Source organism: Falco rusticolus, chromosome W (assembly GCF_015220075.1).
Source record: "Falco rusticolus isolate bFalRus1 chromosome W, bFalRus1.pri, whole genome shotgun sequence".
Classification (NCBI taxonomy): Eukaryota; Metazoa; Chordata; class Aves; order Falconiformes; family Falconidae; genus Falco; species Falco rusticolus.
The window spans coordinates 6,511,783-6,518,502 of record NC_051209.1 but is presented as its reverse complement, the minus strand read 5'-3'; the positions used below and the strand labels follow the sequence as shown (position 1 = coordinate 6,518,502).

The 6,720-nt window shown below is 49.2% G+C and overlaps 1 long non-coding RNA gene across 1 annotated transcript; it reads right to left on the bottom strand.

Annotated features, from left to right (window-relative positions):
- Window positions 1–1,416: 1,416 nt before the first annotated feature.
- Window positions 1,417–5,987, bottom strand: LOC119140886. Its single transcript, XR_005101768.1, has 3 exons — window positions 5,746–5,987; window positions 2,149–2,403; window positions 1,417–1,763 (listed from the first exon to the last, which is right to left on the bottom strand). It is a non-coding gene; the product is annotated as an uncharacterized LOC119140886 (long non-coding RNA).
- Between the last annotated feature and the right edge of the window lie 733 nt (window positions 5,988–6,720).

Sequence of the window (6,720 nt, the reverse complement as noted above, 5' to 3'; positions counted from 1 at the left end):
TCCCATGCCCCTGCGGAGAGCTACTGCGTGGAGGAGTTCATGGTTTCTCACTGCTCTAACTTTGCACGGCCTGTGTAGCACTACAGAGCAGTATGGAAAAGGAGGTGCAGAGCACCTCACACAATCTCCCCCTCTGTTTTTAACCCCTCCAGCACCCTGTGGCTGGCCAGCAGAGGATGCCTGCCTTCCACAAGACTGGCAGCATGGGTGTAAGGCAGGAATGCTCCTGTGGCAGATGACCCTACACCCACGGCGAGGTGGTGCAGACCCGGAGCAGCCAGGCATGCAGGCAAAACCCTGCCTGGCACAGGCAGCCGGGGCCAGGAGAGGAGCTCGCTGCCTCCCACTCCTCTGCTCAGCCCTCTATGGGGCAGGGGGCTTCCCCCCGGGGAGCAAGGGCCTTTGTCCTCTGCTTGCCATGGGAGAGGACATGTCCTGTCTTGAGTCACTTTGGATGGGAACTTGCATTTTTCCCACTTGAATCTGGAACTGCACCTGGCAAAACCCTGCCCTTCACCCAGTCCCTACCAAACCAGTTGGGAGAGACCCCACCAGTTTTGGCAGGCGTTACACCAAGCCATGACTCCCAGCAGCTCTCTTTGGGGCAAAGCAGAGCCTGCACCCACCGCCCCGCTCCCGTTCCCAGGCAGGCATCCCCGCCAGCGTGGTCATTTTTTACATCAACTCAATCTCACCTTGGCTTCCAGACAGCAATAAGTTAGGAGGGAGCTCCATCCTTGGCAGTCCATCATCATGCCTCTGGCAGGGAGGAACAGATGCTACTTGCTGCTCATGCTGTCCTGGAGGTTGCTGAACAATTTGGGCATGATGGATGTGGCACTTGGAGCTGATTTCCAGCCGCACTGTGGGCAGCTCCGGGAAAGGGCTCTGTACCCACCGGGCCACTGCCTGCTGCAGGTCCCCCACCCCCCCCACCCCAGCATTTCCAGCCAAAGGCCCCTGGACACCACTCCAGAGCAGACCCGGTGGTGGTCCCCACTCGGTCCCAGCAGCAGATCTAGAGCCTATGGCTGCTCCTTGGTGCAAAGACCACAGTCTGCTTTGAGCTGTCTGTCCCTGATGAGGCTGCCCAGCAGCAGCTCCAGTGGGGGGCTGCCCCATCCCCTTCCCAGCTCCGCTGCCCACTGGAAATGACTGCTTTCGGATAAGGCTGGCTCTGTATTTAAAAACCAACCAAACAAAAAAATCAAAACCAAACCCCAGATATACTTACCTCACAATATTTAAGACCCAATACAATACTCAAATTTAAAATTAATTAACTGCAATTATTTGCACAGAAGTCAACTAACTTCTCTATTCCCATCCCTAAACATGTGATAAAATCCTTTTTAGAAGCAAGGCCTTCATTTGTGCAGCACTTTTTGCCTGTCTCTGGTTTTCAGCTGCCCATTTTTTCCCTGTGCCTGATACAGCTACAGGTGGTTTATGCAGTGAAATGTCTCCTGCCTGTAGCTATCCCATTTACACCCCGGACTGGGTGTTAACAAAGTGCTGTGCCCATGACTCAAAGCCCAAATGGCCAAGGAAAAGGCAGTATAGAGCAGTTTGACACTTGCCACCTGCTCAGATAAAGCCCTCCTTGTCACTGAAAGTAATCATGCCCCCAACTGTTCAGAAGTTTCACATTCAATTTTTCTGATGCCTTTCATGAAAAATGATATTTCCTTACCCATCACAGAAGATATTTTCCCTGGCAGGTATGCTGTCAAGCATGTTGCATTCACAACATGACACAAAGTCTAAAAATCACAGAGAGACTAATTACTGGAGGAAAATTACACCAAAAGACCAATTTCCTGGTGATGGAGATGACAGCCTGGTGCCCGGCCAGTTTGGGCAGCTTGCCCGCGAGTTGCTGTCACACCCCGATGCCCTTGCACCGCTGTGGAGCAGGGCCCAACACCCAAGAGCCCCCCGCAAGCCCCCGCAGCCGCACTGCACCCATCGCTGCTCCTCGATGCCTTTGAAGCAGGGAGGTCACGCTGGGATGGCTCCTGCTCCACCAAGCACCTCGGAAACTGGATTTTCCTAGTACCTGCACCTAAGGGTACTGCCACGGCTGTGCTCCCCCCACTCTCCTTGCACAAAGATTTTTCAATTTCCTTGTGTTTTCCCACCTTTTACCTCTTGAATTCCAGTGATGTAAAACGAGCGGTGACCTCGAGTGATCACTGGTCCCCACGTAGCTATTCCGGCGCCAGGGCCTCGTTGGCATGTCCTGCCCCAGGCTCAGCATTCCCCACGGATCCATGAACTGGGAATCCCTGGGAAACCCAGAGGCACCAGCATAACCAGTGGGTTGAACACATCAGGGTCTCCGTGCAGAGGAAAGCACAAGGATTCAGGCTCCCTGGAGGGAGACCGCAGCTCCGCCACCACCTGCAACATCCAGTCACCCAAAATAAATCTTAAAATAGTCAAAATTAAAACCTGCCATACCTCCTTTCTCTCTGCTTAATTTTAAAACTTATGTAGAAATGCAATTAAATTAATGCTGTAATAGTTACAAATATAGTCAAATAACCCTTCAACTGTAAGACTTTTATAGGAAAGCAAAAATGCCACAAAGATAATTTATATGAAAGCTGAGGTATGGTTGATGAATTAGTTCATATTTACCTAGATTATGTATAATAAATGTAATGTATATAATTTATATCTATATAGTTCTAATTTAGTTGGAATAGGAAAATAATGCAACATGAATTCATATGAAAAGCAATTTTGTACAGGAAAATTAAAATGGTAGAGCATATTGTTTTATATGAAATATTGAGCTGTGCAATCATATTTGTTATATGCTTTAAGCAGACTTCAGTAGGAAAAACATATTTGTTCCCTTTGGAGCTTCTTTATAAGTGTATAAAAGCTTTAATTTCATATGGTCATAAACGGGTGGAATTTCACAAAAATGCCATCAACTTTTTTCTCACTTTTTCCGTCAACATTAAAATGTGATAAACAGATATTCAGAAATCTACACCATCTCAAACGTTGTTTCTTTGGCATTAAGTTATTCAGAGAGCTATTCTCACTTGTTAATAAACAATAATTATTAAAAACTACTGACAATGTGTAACAATCACTTTCATAAAAAAAACCAAAACCATGCATTTTGCCTGCTCTGCCGCTGCACCTGAGGTTTGGAACCCACATCCATGCACAGGCTCTGCTTCGGCACGTCTTTGGCCACAAAGAAGCGAGGAGCAGGTTGTACCCACCACCGCTGCAGGGCTGCAGCCCCCGGGACATGGCGAGGCTCTGCGCCCCTGCAGCCCCGCACCCCCTGCCCCTGGCCACGTTGCTGCCCGCTAGCATGCCTCGTGCTGCCACATGGCCAGGGGACCCACGGCTTTGGAAAGGGGGGGCCCCAACAGGGATGGGCACCTTTCGAACTGGATCACACAGCTAGTTCTCGGGGGGTTCTGCTAGCTCCATTTAAGCAAATGCATCCTTCTGCCCTGTACACTGTGCACTGCATCATTCCAATGCTCCACTCCATGAGACGCCTGTGGCTGTGAAGCCCCTGCAGAGCACACTGTGCCCCTCGCAAGCCTCGTTAGATGCTCCTCAGGACAACCCCCTCCCTGGCTGCACGAACAAGCAAGAAGCTGCTGGTCACCACCTGCCACCTCGCAGAGCTACCACCAGAGATCAGAAAGAGCCCACAGAGCCTGGGAAAATTTTGGAAGTTGAACCTGGGATTTTTAAAATTTGATGGGGAAACTATGGCAATATTGCTGGCTTCTCGTCTGCTTGCAGTTGAACAGAAAATAACTGGAACCACCTGAGCTCCGCATGCCCACCAGTGCTTTGGGTAGACAGAGCCCACCTGGCCACGTTTGGGCTGGCCATGAACATAGGGAATAGCTGTGCTATGGACCAGCCTGTGCTGGGGACACCACGGTACTGAGGCACCAGGGGATTCGAGGGCAAGGGGAGCTTCTGCTGGGGCTGCAACTGATACCACAGGGGGCATGAGCACTTCTAACCCAACCCAACCTCCGCACAGAGCTGGGTCTGGCTGCACAAAGCCAGCAAAACAGCCCGCGTGAGCAGTCCCTGCAGGACTTAGCTTTGAGACTAACACTATTTAAAGAAATACTCAGATCACCTAGCTGTTCACCCTGACAGCACCTGGGACAGCTTGCACATGTGGGCAGTTCCCAGGACATCACCAGACCTTGATAACCAAACCCAGCCCCTCCAAAGAGACAAAGCAAAAGCCACCCCTGTGAAGGACACCAGCTATGGAAACCCAATGACTAACAAAACTGCCAAGGTACAGCCAGAGCCTTCACTGCTGCAGATCAGTGGGACAAAACCAGTGAAAGAAACCACCAGGAGAAGGATTTTCCCCATAAACTCAATTTTGAGACCTCACCTTTTCCCCTACTGCCCTAAGGGAATATTGTAAGTGTTTTAGAAACAAGCTACACGGATGTTGGTGAGATAAGGGGTGGCTTCCAGTATTATGTGGTATAAAAAATACTAGAAAGAGCGAGCTAAATCAAACTGCAGGCCAAAATAACACACAAAAGTCCCTAATAAGACCCAGTGATTTGGCTTGTTGGTCCCATGCACACCCTGTCAGGCAGCCTTTGGTTTGTCTCTGGCTAAGGCACATTTCTCAAGCGTCGGAGGTAAATGCACCTCTCTGCTCCCTACAGGAGACAGGGGCAGCCCAGGGCACCAGACACCCAGGACAATGTTGTTCCTCTCCCCGGGGTGCGACATCTCACCCCGGCTGGCCAGCAGCCTCCCGCACACGGGGCAGCAGGTGTGAGGCGTACCCAGGGGAAACGCTGACTTCTGGTAGATTTTCATGAATTCTTGGTAACATGGTATTTAAAGACAGGGGGAAAGGGAGCTGGTGTCATTGTTACAGCCTGTGCGGCGTGCCAAGTTGCCAGGATGCTGCCAAAGATAACTGAGTCTTTAAGATGTCTTTAAAAACTCCTGGTATTACGAGATGCAGAACTAGCCCTGTGCAGAGGCAGAAAGTAATTACGCAATTCTTCTGTAAATTATGCAAGCTTATTTTCCAGGAATGATGCATAGCCTTAAAATGATATGTTGATTTCTTCCCATTCTAGAGTGCACTGGAGATGTCTCGCTCTTCCAGCTCTCCAGGGCTAGAGCTAGCTTTTTCCACCACTGAAAACCAGAGCTAGGAGGACTTGTCAGAGGGGAAAAAAAAAGTAACTGTTATATAATTTTTAAGCAACCTGCATATCTGTGTGCAGTGCATACAGCTGATCAAAAACATGTGTGTGCACGCATAACACATAAGATGAACTTGAAAAAGAATAGTTCCATATTTTTTTTAAAAAAAAAAGGATTAACACAGATGAAGTGTTAAGACACTGAAAGAGCGCTGAGTTCAGAAGTGCCACGACCAATGGCCCAGGCTGCTGTGGGAAGCAGCACAACGGCTGTTCTGCATGAAATGGCTGGTGCCCCCATTGGCGGAGGGAACTGTACACCCTTTACCTTTGCTGGTGCCACAGTGACATGGTTGACTCCTCACGTCCAGGCTGCGATGGGTTCCCAGCCACCGGATCAAACTCCCATGCTCACAGCCTGGCATTCTGCTGAGCCCACACGGCTCATCCTTTTGCTGGGATTGTGGCCTCTGCCTGGACAAACGATTTCCCATGCCACATTCACACACATCCTCCATCCCTTCAGAGCCCTCCTTGGCCCTGACACAGGTTGTACCTCTCAACGCAATCCAGTGTTCCACTCCTCCTCTCTGTCCATCCTTTGGGCTGTTGCTGTGGACATGGGGTAGCAGCTGTCCCAAGGTAGGGTCAGGTGGACACAGGACATCACCGCATTCACGCTTTCAAGCCCTTCAGGAGCAGCATCAGACAGGTCAATAGCTCCTTAATGCTGTCTGGCAAGAAATGGGGAAAAGAAGTGATGTAAGGTACAACTCATGGAAATATGTGCTGAACCTGCCCTGGGATCTTTCACAGAAAGTGTATTCCCAAGCTATCACTTGGTATTTTAGACCATAAATAACATATCACCTGATTGTGAAGAACACAGTTTAGTACAAGGCACTAACCAGAGTCACACGGTAAACTAAAACAATGTATGAAACCTGTTTCAGTGGAAGCTGTAATAAAGATTACTTACAGTTGCAAGCAAGGTCTAGTTCTTCAGAAAAATGGACTGATAAAATACATATTTTAGATCTCCAAATAGATCTTGCCAGCTCTCCAAATAGTCCACAAATTAATCCCACAATTATGAATCCCCTATTTTCTTTGATTTAGCACCATCCCCTTCCGGAAAAATATCCCCAGGTTAAAACATTTCAGAAAATATTCCACATACATGGTCACACATAATTATTTTTTGCTCTCTCCAGTTCCTCCTTCATCCAGTCAGTTCTCCTCACCTCTCCAGGTTAGGTACTTTCCTCTGTCAAATATCCCTTTGAAATCCATTTCATCTGAAACACCAACACTTTTTAACAGAGTAACAAGGGAAGAATTGGAGCAGGGAGACGGGTGAAGCAAGGGCAAGGCACAGCAGGTTAAGGTGCTGTGAGAGGACCTGACCATACGCAGGGTCCTCCGCCCAAGTCACAAAGGTCTGCAGAGAGACCTCGTAGCCATGCAGAGCAAACCCCACTGCAAGCGGGCACAGGAGCGGGGGCTTTGAGTCCCATGCTGGGACATCAGT